Below are 12,498 nucleotides of genomic sequence, written 5' to 3'. Positions count from 1 at the left end.
AGCAGCCAGGGCTTATCCCGATTCCTAAAGAAGGCACCCCACTAAGTCTAGGGTATTTATTGGAGTTCAGAGGAATAAAGGTCAAGAAATGAAGGAAGTAAGGGAAAGAGCAGGTACAGGTAGGAAGGGCAAGGGATGGACAACGTCAGAGAAGACAACTGGACATCATGCAGTGCATGGTAATGGTATAGAATGTAAGAGAGGTAGGAATGGTATGAGCTGAGACAGATAGGAAAACAGAGGACAGGGAGAGTGACAGGCAGTAGAGAGGTGAGATGGAAGCAGGACTAAATCAGGAGATAGATACTGGAGCAGTTGTAGAAAAAACAATCAGCAGGACTGACTCCAGAAGGTAAGTTGGAAAAGTCAGACGTGGGTAATGGACAGTGAGAAGTGAGCCTACAAAAGGTAGTAGTAGACAGCAGTAGTAAATGGTAAGGTGAGGGGTCTAAACAGCAATTCTGGGACTACAGGAGAAATAAGGTAAGTAGCTAGATGTAAGAGAGAATAAGGAGATGTGGCTGGGTTAAGGGTGCCACCTTATGGACACTTCTAATATTGCAGGCTGATATGAGGGAGTTAGTTGGAGTACAACAAGGGAAAGGTGGGTGCTAGACAAAAAGGATTACTATAGAGGATGGGGGTGAGAGAGTGTTAATGTGCAGAAGAAAGGGGGTGGAGGCTGCTGGCTGCCCTAGCTCAGGACTTGCTTTAACACCTGTAGCAATGGTACAATAGTAGAAAGACTTTCTGGCAGGAATTATTCAACAGACATACTTTTCTTGAGTCCTTGAGAGAGGGATTGTAGGGAAGTTAAGCTGTGAGGTGAACTGCTGATAACTGGAGAGGGTCATTTAGATTCTTACAGACAAGTGCTGGAAGCACAAGTAGAGCAGGATAATTTTCTTGAGTCCTTGAGAGAGTGATTTTAGGGAAGTTAGGCTGTGAGTTGAACTGCTGATAACTGGAGAGGGTCCTTTAGATTCTTACAGACTAGTGCTGAAACATATAGTAGATGACATCATCAAGGGAGGTAGGGAACACCAGCTTGGGAGGCCTGCATAGGCACATCAGTCCTCATCTGAGGCTTGTACACTAACAGTAGTATACAGTTTATAAGCCATATCTGTGTAACAACATGAGTACCTTATTGAGCATATTTGGATGTTTGCCTTTGGCATTGCAAGCCTGTGAGCACAACTTTATAGCCATGCTATTGAGGGAGCACACAACATTATATATTACCCCTTTGTTTTGTGTTAGATGTATGTGTTATAGAATTAAGGAGATCCCATGGTTGTACTGATTGTTGCTGAGGCTGGTTGTGAGTAAACACATATGGATGTTTTCTTTTTCCATTTGAACCATTCCCCACACTTCCTGATGACTATTTTCACCACAAAAAGGTCAAGTGAATAAAACAAATCACATTTATTCAAGAACCATAAAATTATCTAGCGCTTTGGCTAAGCTAGCCTTTACAGAGTATGTCTCTTCTTCCAATTCCCCCCACTTTTATACACAGCTACTTTCCCCCAATTAATCAATAAAACAATTACATACTTAATTAAATGCAATTTGTAAAAAATCATTATAACAAACACTTCCAGTTACATTCCTGATTTAACCCTCTTTGCATGAGTGTGAAACTTTTAAATCAACATTGTTTCCTTTATTCTTAATATATTTTTAACATCTGATGGTGTTATGCAATTTTTTTCATAAACATTATCTAATACAGTTGTTTGTAATCCCTCAGGATTACCCCATGACATTCACTAAAATGTATTGCCACCAGACTTGCTTGCTTGTATGAAAATGATGAAAACAATTCTTTATACATTCATGATAGTTTCTTTTCATGTGACTCAGAAGAAAATGTGAATGCATATTGTAAACTTAATACTGAAAATATAAAGGTAAAAAGAGAGTATATGCCACCATTTAGAAATGAAAGTATATGGCATATCGGATTGTCATTAAATTTTGGTGTGGAGAAGGAATATAATGCATTTTTTGAAAATGTGAACAACCTCCCTTATAATTTAAGTAAAAGTAAATGGAGAACTCTAAAAGAGCTGAGTCAGAGGAAAGAGCTGGTTATTAAACCGGCTGATAAAGGGGGTAAATTGGTAATTTTACACTACACACAATATTTGAACATGTGTTATACTCATCTTAATAATGAACAAATTTGTGAAACAGTAGAGAGAGATGACTACAACAAAGCAGAAGATGAATATAAGGAATTGCTTAATAAAGGATATAGGTTGCATTAATTTTCCTATGAAGATGTGCAGTATAAGTTTAAAGGGAAAAATAATTCTATGGCAAAATTATTTTGTGTCCCGAAAACTCACAAAAGTTTATCTAATCCACCAGGATGTCCAATGGTCTCAGCGTGTGGGTACTTTACACATAATTTGGCTAGTTTTTGACATTATTATTTTTTACCAGTAGTGGAAAAACTACTATCTTACATCAAATATGTGTTTGACTTCCTAGAAAAAGTGAAGGATATAATATGGGAGGAAGATATGTATTTGGTGGTGGTCGATGTGGTTAGCCTCTATACGAACATAAGACATGAGGATGGAATGAAAGTCCTCAAATTCTACCTAGGAGTTACTCCATTGACACAATATATTTTAGAAGTGGTGATGTTTTGTTTAAAAAATAATATATTTGAGTTCAATCCAAAACTATATGGGCAGTTACAGGGCTCAGCAATGGGGGCAGCATTCGCCCCTATGTATGCCAACATTTTCATGGGTTATTTCGAAAGTACGTATATAATTAGAAACAAATTTTTTGTACAACATGTTAAGAGATACTTTCGTTTTATAGATGATTTGATATTCATTTGTGAAAGAGGCAAAATAAAAGCAAAATAATTCATAGCAAAACTACATGAAAATGATTTAGGAATACGTTTTGATGGTCTACAGATAGGAGATAAAGTTAACTATTTGGATGTGACTCTTGAAGGTATTATGTGGAGGAATTTAAGAACAAAAATACATAGGATATTTAAAAAGTCTAACCATATTTTACATGGAAAGAGCTGTCATCCACCACATACAATAAACTCCACTCCATATAGAGAGTTTTTAAGGATTAATAGATTAAGTAATACCATGAGGAAGTTAGTATAGAAATGAATGAAACTTTCAAAAAGTTTTGTAAAATAGGCTATAAGGTTGAAGGAGTTAAGAAATGAATGGATTAGGTGAATAATATCAAAAGTAGGGACAAAAGTAGAATGAAGAAAGTTAAGAAGTATAAACACAAAGGGCAACAGGAGCAGGAATGTATATATTTTATATCCACATATACCCTTTTCTCTGAAAAGTTAGTAAAGCCGGTTAAATATTACTGGGAAATGTTGGAAAGAATTGTTAATTTTTGGGGAAATAAAAAAATCAGTTTCTCATATAGGAATGGTAGAAGTATTAAAGACTTTTTAGTACATAGGTTCATACTAGGCTAACTGCTCTTGTGGGCCATTTTATGCGTAGCCAATTACCCCATTTGAGAATCAAACCCTGCACCTTGTGTTTGTGGGATAAACACTTTAAATATTATGCAACATCCCACTGCTGCAAAGTTTGAAATACCACAAGTTGTAAGAAGTGATGAAATTGTTTTAAAGGGAACATACTTGTGTGGAAATTGTGGGATATGTAAGTATGTAGTAAAAGATTTTATAAATATTAATGTAAAAAGTTTCAGGTGAAAGGTACATATGGATGTGAATGTCAGGGTATAATATATGGGCTTAAATGTCCATGTGAAAAATACTATGTGGGTGAAAGCAAAATAAGTTTTTCCACAAATTTAAAGGAGCATGTGAGAGATATAAAAAAGAATACGCAAACACGTCCAGTGACAATGCATTTTAATGAATGTCATGGGGTAATCCTGAGGGATTACAAGCAACTAAATTAGATAATGATTATGGAAAAATTGTATAACACCATCAGATGTTAAAAATATATTAAGAAGAAAGGTTCAAGGGTTCATAGGTTCATAGGTTGGTACTAGGCTATCGGCCCTAAGGCCTATGCAAGCCTAGCCATAAAAATTCCCTGGAAATTTGTTCCTACAGTATTTACTTCTCTGGGCCCATGTTGATTTTAAAGTTTGACACTCTTATGCCAAGAGGGTTAAATCATGAAAGTAACTGGAAGTGTTTGCTATAATGATTTTTTACAAATCACATTTAAATAAGTATGTAATTGTTTTATCGATTAATTGGGGAAAAAGCAGGTGTGTATAAATGTGGGGGGAATTGTAAGAAGAGACATACTCTGTAAAGGCTAGCATAGCGAAAGAACTAGAGAATTTTATAGTTCTTGAATAAATGTGATTTGTTTTACTCACTTGGCCTTTTTTGCAGTGAAAATAGACATATGGATGTTTATTAACTGTCTGTGCAGATAGTTACACTGTGCCCTCAGTTTACAATGTTTCCACATCTTTGAAATATAGAATAGTAAGAACACAGATCTATGTATGTGATATATATATATATATATATATATATATATATATATATATATATATATATATATATATATATTTATATGTATATATAGATATAGGGTCTATGTCAGAACAACGAAAAATCAAAATATCGCACGCTCACATGAGCGAATAATCAGGAACTTAAAATCGCTATTGTGGGGGTCTATGCCCCCCCACACCCTATGATAAATATATATTCCTACTCTGATATTGCACTACAGTGAGGAAAGGGCAAATATTCTGATCTTCACTGTACTGCAATCCCAAAAACCAACATCAACTTCCTGATTATTCGCTCATGTTAGCGATCGACATTTTGAGTTTTCAGCGTTCTAAAGTAGACCATATATATATATATATATATATATATATATATATATATATATATAGTTAGCATACCTCTCAACCTCATAGTGCATGAAATCTGCACATAGCCATAATTAATATCGTGAATGTTGACAAATTGCCCCAAAAACCTGCAATGTTGATTAAATGACAGGTTTTGCATTAGCATCCATTTTCTGAAGGGTATGACATCCATAAATTAAATGTGTGTCATTATTTTCTCACTTAATTCTCAAGATTTAACAATAATGTTGTATAAACCAGAACATGGAGAACAGACTACAAATATTATTTCAAAATATGGACATTCTTCATAAATCTTGACAGTTTAGAGCTATGATAGGCAGAGAAAACATGCAATGAATATTGCACTAAGTGTCCATGCGTGACGTCTCACTATTCACTGTGTACTCCTTAGTGCAGCCCACTGCTCTCAGTACTCCAGGCCGTGATTTCACAATTGCTACAGTAATGTATAACTATTATCTGCATATTTCTTTGTTCTGCAGTTTTGCACTCTGTGTAAAATATTTCATCGTTATTAAAACTGTTTTCAGCATGAGATGCATCTTGCAAATGTGTACTAAAATATTTAGATTAAAACATTATGGAACATAGAGTCACAGTCTTCACAAAACACAAACTATAGCAAAAACACTTCCTAAACTTCAACTTATATCAGGAATAGAACCAAAACCACCATTAAAGCTTCATCAAGCAGGATGGCCACCTTAGTTCTTTTGGCCAGAGAAGATGCCTTCTAAACTGGGGTCATTCCTCATGCAACTACCCTCATGAAAACTGTACACTGCTATCAAATCATGTACACTATATTGTACAAGTACTTCTCTGACTTACATTTGAACACAGAACATTTAGGGGACACAGCTCTTGTCAAACATATGAGTATAACTATATATCTCTCTCTGTCATACAATCCTGTGGTTGTGGATAAGGGGACCAAATACATTTACTATCAGGATACAAAGTAGCCTGAAGTCAGACACAGCAATGGAGTGGAGTCACTTCCTAACCTCTCTGTCTTGCATGATGTAACAGCATTCAGCTGTATTTGGACTCATGAGTGTTTCATGCCTGATGCATAGCAACCTCATATTGTAACATTTTAGTAATATAGGTGTGTGTACTTGTATATTAACTTAAGTTATCTACAAAAGCACCACTATATATTTGCTTACTGTAACAAGGTAAGACATCTACAAGGATATGTAATAAAAGTGGTTCATCACTACAGTCTAGGTTCAGGCCTTACCTTCCATATGCATCAGCTGACACGCCATTAGTTCAGAGCTGACTCTGTCTGATGCAAGTAGTACACAGCCAATACATGGGAGGCAAAGGTTTTGTGATTTGCCTGGCATCAATTTTACTATATGTATGTGAGTAGAAGAAAGGTATTAGGTCCCTAGGTGGTCAGTGAATGTGCTATGCATTGTTTCTTAGCCAAAGCAAGGGCATACTGAGCATGGCTATGTCTGCCTACAGGGACAGCAGCAGTGTTGTCACATATTGATGTCACCCACCTTCTACTTAGTTACATTAGCAGGTAACAGTATCCAAGGATCTGCCATTTATTTGTTTTCTTAATCATTTATTTTCCTACTCCAGGTGCAAAATTTACCTTGATAGTCTTGCAGTTCAAATTGTTTTAATTCAGGGCTGACACTGTATGAGTTTAGCACTAAACAGCTCTTACATGGATAAGTAAAGGTTGTGATTGTTGGCTGGAATCAGTTTTACTGTATGTATGTATGCAGATAGGATGAAAGTTATACCTCGTTAGGTGGTGAGCATGTGTGCTATCCATTATCTTTTGCCCAGGATGAAGGCATATTGTGCGCACCTATGTCTACCTACACCAGGAGCGGCTCATGCTGTCAGTCTGCAGGACTGCAGCCCTCCCACCTAGAAATAAAATAAATACATAACGTGAAACATAAACTTTAAAAAAAATGTTTTTCTTTTTTAACAAGTACCACATAGACAGCAACCCACTGAGTACGGAAAAAGTAATCAGAGACCTAGGGACCCAAGTAGACAGTGACCTCACATTTGACACCCATGTTGCCAAAGTGGTTAGAAAAACATTCTACCTTGCACACCTCATCATGAAGGGTTTCACATCCAGATTCAAGGATGTTATTGTACCCCTATATTCCTCCCTCATCAGACCCATGATTGAGTACAATGCCCCATTTGGTATGTACCTCACCCGGCACTTGCAACAGCTGGAGAGACCACAAAAGTACCTCACCAAAAGGATCAAGGGTCTCCAACATATGTCTTATTCTGCCAGACTAAAGAAACTTCAGCTCTACTCAGTAGCATACCGCCTGCTCAGAGGTGATCTCTGCCTGTCGTACAAGGCCATGTCCAATCAGGATCTGATGGACATGCTCCACCTCAAAAAATCCAAATCTATCAGGACCAAGAGAGCTAAAGACTTAAACCTTTGCAAAAGTATGAATAGGACATGCTGGAGGGATAGATTCATAACCCAGAGGCTTCCCATGCTTTGGAACAGGATCCCAGTTTGTATTAGGCAGAGCCCCTCACTGACTCTCTTCAAGAGAAATCTTGATGAGTGGATGGGAGATTGTAAGTTTACCCCGGGGTCACATCTGTGTCACTGCTAGACAGGGGCACAGTAAACTAATTCTATTATATAAGGGGACCTTCACTGTCACTACTAGACAGAGGCACAGTATTCTAGATTTATTCTGTACATTTTTGTACCACTTCATGGGGTGGCAAAAGCCACATCACTATGGCTAGGCTTACAAATGCCGCAGGGCAGATAGCCTAGTACTATACTATGAAACTATGAAGTACCGGAACTGACACACTCAGACTGCCCTGCAGATGCCCAAGACTCTGTGCGAACTCTGACTGCCTGAGTCAGCAGTCCAGAGAAGGTATTTTCTGCCCCACAGATGCCGTGCGGTAGATGACCGCATAGAGGAGAGCAGCTCTGGACTGCTTGAGCCGCAGACAGGACCAATCAGGAGAGAGGTAAGCAGGGATTTCAGCGCAGGACCATTCAGGAGTGAGGTAAGTTGAGTTCAAAGCTCTTGCAGGGAAGCGTTAAGTCGAGCCCGGGTTTGCTGCTTCAAGACAATGGAGTTGGACCTGGTTTACTGCTTCCGGACCCATTTACAGGTATGTGTGTGTGTGTGTGTGTGTGTGTGTGTGTGTATAAAATGCGCTTGTTAACACATAGTGGTAGGTAGAAATACTCAGGCTTGAGTCCTGTACCTTGGATGCAGGTGGCAAGGACCTGCATTCCCTACCCACCACTATTTGTAAGAAATTGCAGATTTTTGCCTCATATTTGTTCTGTTCCTCATAAAATCTGTGGTTTCTGTATCTTCATATTTCCTTGTAAAAGTTTGTAGTGCAGTGGGGCACTGGTAGCATTGTTGCCTAACAGCTTCAGGTTCTCTGGTTTGATTCTTGCTGGTGTGCTTTCTGTCTGGAGTCTGCATGTCTTCCCATCCCTTACAAAGATGTGTTTCTCCCTTCTCTGCTGAAATTTGGCTTTGTTTTGTTCCATGTCAGACTAGTTTCCTGGTTAACAAATGTTTAAAAATAACAGGCATTTGAATTTCAGATTTCATATACTTCAGAAAGCACATGGTAAAACAAAACCTTTTATTCTAGCAATTGTCTAAGTTTATAACATGGATATTTGAAAGTTGCCCATATTTTTGGGACGCTATTCCCCCATTATTAGCCTTGTCCAGGTATTTTGTGCTAAGGTTGAGAGCTATGATGAGAACTGAATTCACTGAATATGTTTGGCAGCTGTATTCCCACATTATTTGTTTTTTTCAGGTGTTTTTTGCTAAGAGGTTGACAGCTATGGTGAGAACTGAATTCACTAAATAGTAGCCATTTACGTTTGTCTTCCTCTGTTTCAGCTGATTTGGCATAGTGGTATGTTTCTCTGACTGTTTTGCACAGGGTCCTCTGGGTTTAAGACGTGGCAGTGAAATGTATGGTGGTAACACAGCATTTATTCAAGCAACTTTCCAACATTATACAAGCAATAACACCAAAAAGAGAATAACTGCAAATAACCCACCAGATAAATGCTCCGTCATACAAAATAATAAAGAATATTCAAAATGTAACTGCTCAAGTTTTGATCTGAAGAAGCTACTTAGCAAAAGCACTCATCAATTTATACCTGCAATAAACATTTTTTTTACGTTTTTCAACTTGTTGTGGACTGCCTGGTTGCTTCGTTATAGCAGTTACATTTTGATTATACAAGCAATGTTTAAAATGTGTCCCTGGTTTTTGGCCTTTTGCCCCCCCCAATACATTTTGGCTTTTTCCAGATATCTTGTGCTGCAAAGTTCAGAGATACAGCTGAGTGTCGATTAGATTTTACAAGGAGCTGAGAGCTGCAGGGGAACAAAAGTTTAGTGCTGCTTATGCTAAGTTATTTTGTGTTGTTAATAGCACAACAGGTACTGTACTTGCTTTTGCTGCAGAAGGCTGTGGGTTCTACTCCCACAGTAGGTAGATGCATTGCTAATATTGTGCTGTTTTGTAAAGGAGGTGGATGCTGCAGTCCTTTTTGGCAAAGATACCTAGTAACTATGAACCTGTTATCAGTTTGATATCCATTCCCTATTGCGGTATTACTGGCTTATCATTTTTTTAATGCATGCAACATAGGCAATTTATTCTTCAAGGGCAACAGGCGCTTTATTTGTAAATGAAACAATGACATATAAAGTTGTTTGCTAGCAGCAACCTCTTTATTAAAACAAAACTGGAAAGCAGAACCAAGCTGGATAAAAACGGCACGGACTGTTTTATTTAAGGTAAGTGCTTTCAGCTAAACAAATGCCCAGCCTTCATCAGACAAAAGTCACACACAGTGTATATTAGCAACCTCTTTATTAGTTACAGATTTCTTTAATGTGGATTTTACTACTTCAGAGATTGTGCATATTTACTGATACTGGTGGACTATAGAAGGTTAAGTAGACGTTTTATGATGGAAATGTTCTGAATTGGGCAGTTTTGTCATTGGTGCATGCATTTTGTTTCATTGTTTACTGGAAAAATGTTCAAAACAATACATTTAAAATGCCCCCTAACAACTGTACTGTATTGTACAAGGAATATAATGTAATACAGTCAGGAAGTTGTATCAAAGAGCATGTGTATGTTTCATGTTCAAGGGGCCTATGATTTTGAAAACAGCCCACAGTTAATCTTTATCTGCCACTGGCAAACTGTATTTTCTTTGAATGTGGGTTTCAATGCTGTTTCAATGCATGTGAGTTTCAAGGGCAGAGAAGTTTTAATGCTAAGTCTATTTTCATTGTGAGACTGCATTGCTTTGTTTAACAGATATCTATGTGGGTTTGTGCTGTAAAATGCAAAATAAAACTTTCAAATGAAATCTAAATCATGGCAGAAGTAAAGCAGTATGCACATTACAGTGTTTATGGTAAATGGGGCAAAATAACCAAGGAATGGGACGTTGGAATGGCTACAGGTGGGAGGCTCCATTTGATAATGATTTTGTGGGGGGGGTAGCAAACTCAGACAACCCCGGTTGAACTATACCTCTCAGTTGTCCATATTTTTGCAGAATGAATAGATATTTGCTTCTTATTTTTGGTTTGTTCCTCATAAAATTTGTGGTTTTCTAGCAAATCATTTAGGAATGAAGTCACTAAATGACAGACATTGAGGTTCAGATATCATAACCTTCAGAAAAATGCATGCTAATGCAAGACCTTCTATTCTATTAACTGTCTTAAGTTTATACAAGAGCAATTTATAGTAGTGTTTGTATGTTCCCCCAATATATTTGGCCTTGTCCAGATTTCCTGCATTAAGAGGTTGAGAGGTACGTGCAAATCGCTTTGTAGAATTAGGAATATCCAAACCTCTCAATTGTCCCCAATTTTGGCTCAAAATGTTGCTCTCCCCTAATAATCCCTCCTCAAAATGGCAATTTTGGAAGAAAATGTGGAGGGTTTACAATTATATATAACTGTAATGATCAGAGTTATAGATTACTTTTATTTCAGAAATGCATGTAGATGCTCTTATTTTGTTAGCTGCTCAAGTTAACAGTGTTAATATTAAAAAGGTGTCCCTTTTTTGACAGGTTTCCAGCTGTATTGTGTGGCAACTTTATATTTTTGCATCACATTTTTGGTCTGTTTTTCATAAAAGTGTGGTTTTCTGGCAAATTAATGGCAAGTCATTAAAGATTGAAGTTAAAAAATAATGGCAGACATTTGAGTTTCAGATTTCATACCCTTCAGAAAATTTGTACTAATGCAAGATCTATTACTGTTCTATTATCTAAGTTAATAAGAGCAATATTTAAAAATTGTCCTCATTTTTGGGCCTGTGTTCCACTTCTCATTCTATGTATGGCTTTGTCCAGATTTCTTGCTGTGAAGTTGAGAGGTATGAGTGTCAGAGCCATCACTGTCAGCCAGAGACATTTCAAATTATGACATACTTGTTGCACCCCAATCCCCATTGTAGTGGCTCTGGATGTGTCCAAGGAAGGCAAGGAGCAGTTATGCAGTGTAAGTGTGCAGAGTATTCCCCCATCCAAGGTAGACCACAAGTACGACCATGGCTTTTCATCTGCCCTTGATTTTGCAGAATGTTCTGGTTTTCTGTCAGATTTTTATACTGTTGATTTATGCTTCTTGTTATTCAGGAAATGCATGCTATCACAGTGCCCTGTTACTCTGTTTAAGTAGCAATGATTTAATGAGCATCAGGTAAGCTTGTTGGAGATTGTAAGATGCAAGTAAGCTTTAATAAGCATACTGTTAAAGAATTACCCGCATTGTAAGCCTTTTCGTTGTTGCCATGCAGAGAATATTTACATAACTAGATAATGTATAAGCCTTGGGTACTGAAATGCATATGACAGTATTTGTAATAAAAGGACATGATTACAGTATTTTCAGAATGTCATTACATTTATTGGAGACTTGCAGTCATCTTTTGTTGGAGACTTGCAGTCATCTTTGCAGGCTTACCCTTAAACTAAACAGAATGCCAATCTATCATGTATGGCCCATAAAGTGTGCAGGAATCCTTTAATCAAGTTATCTTGAGCTTGTTTCTTGTTTGTTTATTTTTACTTTGATCATGTCTTCCCCATGAAGCAAGTAGATAATTGTGTCAGGCAGCAGGTCTTTTTTGGATAAGAAACATTTTTACAAGTGGGGGTATCACAGAGATTGCTACTTTCAGCATGTTACTTGGTAATTTTATAAAGCTGAATGTAAATTATAATTAGAACTGCAGTGCAAGGAGTAGTGGTTTAAGTTGAGTGCTGCTTGTTTATTTATACTTGATTTTGATTGGCATTCCAGTAATGTATTTAAAAAGTAATTTATTTTTTCATGCCTCACAACCTGTTTCCATCTGGATATTAAATAAGTTATCATGTAGCCAATGCATTGAAATATTTTTGTCTTCTACACTTCATTTTGTCTTGATTGGACTCTCATAATGACTGTTTGTCACCCAGGGCAGCGTATTTAATTAAAGTTCCAGTTGTTATGGTTTTGAGCATAGCTCCACCCCTTTTTAGTTGGCCAC

The sequence above is a fragment of the Protopterus annectens genome, chromosome 1.part1, assembly GCF_019279795.1.
Source record: "Protopterus annectens isolate FY-2018-M chromosome 1.part1, PAN1.0, whole genome shotgun sequence".
Lineage (NCBI taxonomy): Eukaryota > Metazoa > Chordata > Ceratodontiformes > Protopteridae > Protopterus > Protopterus annectens.
The sequence above is the reverse complement of the archived record's forward strand: the minus strand, read 5'-3'. Positions refer to the sequence as shown.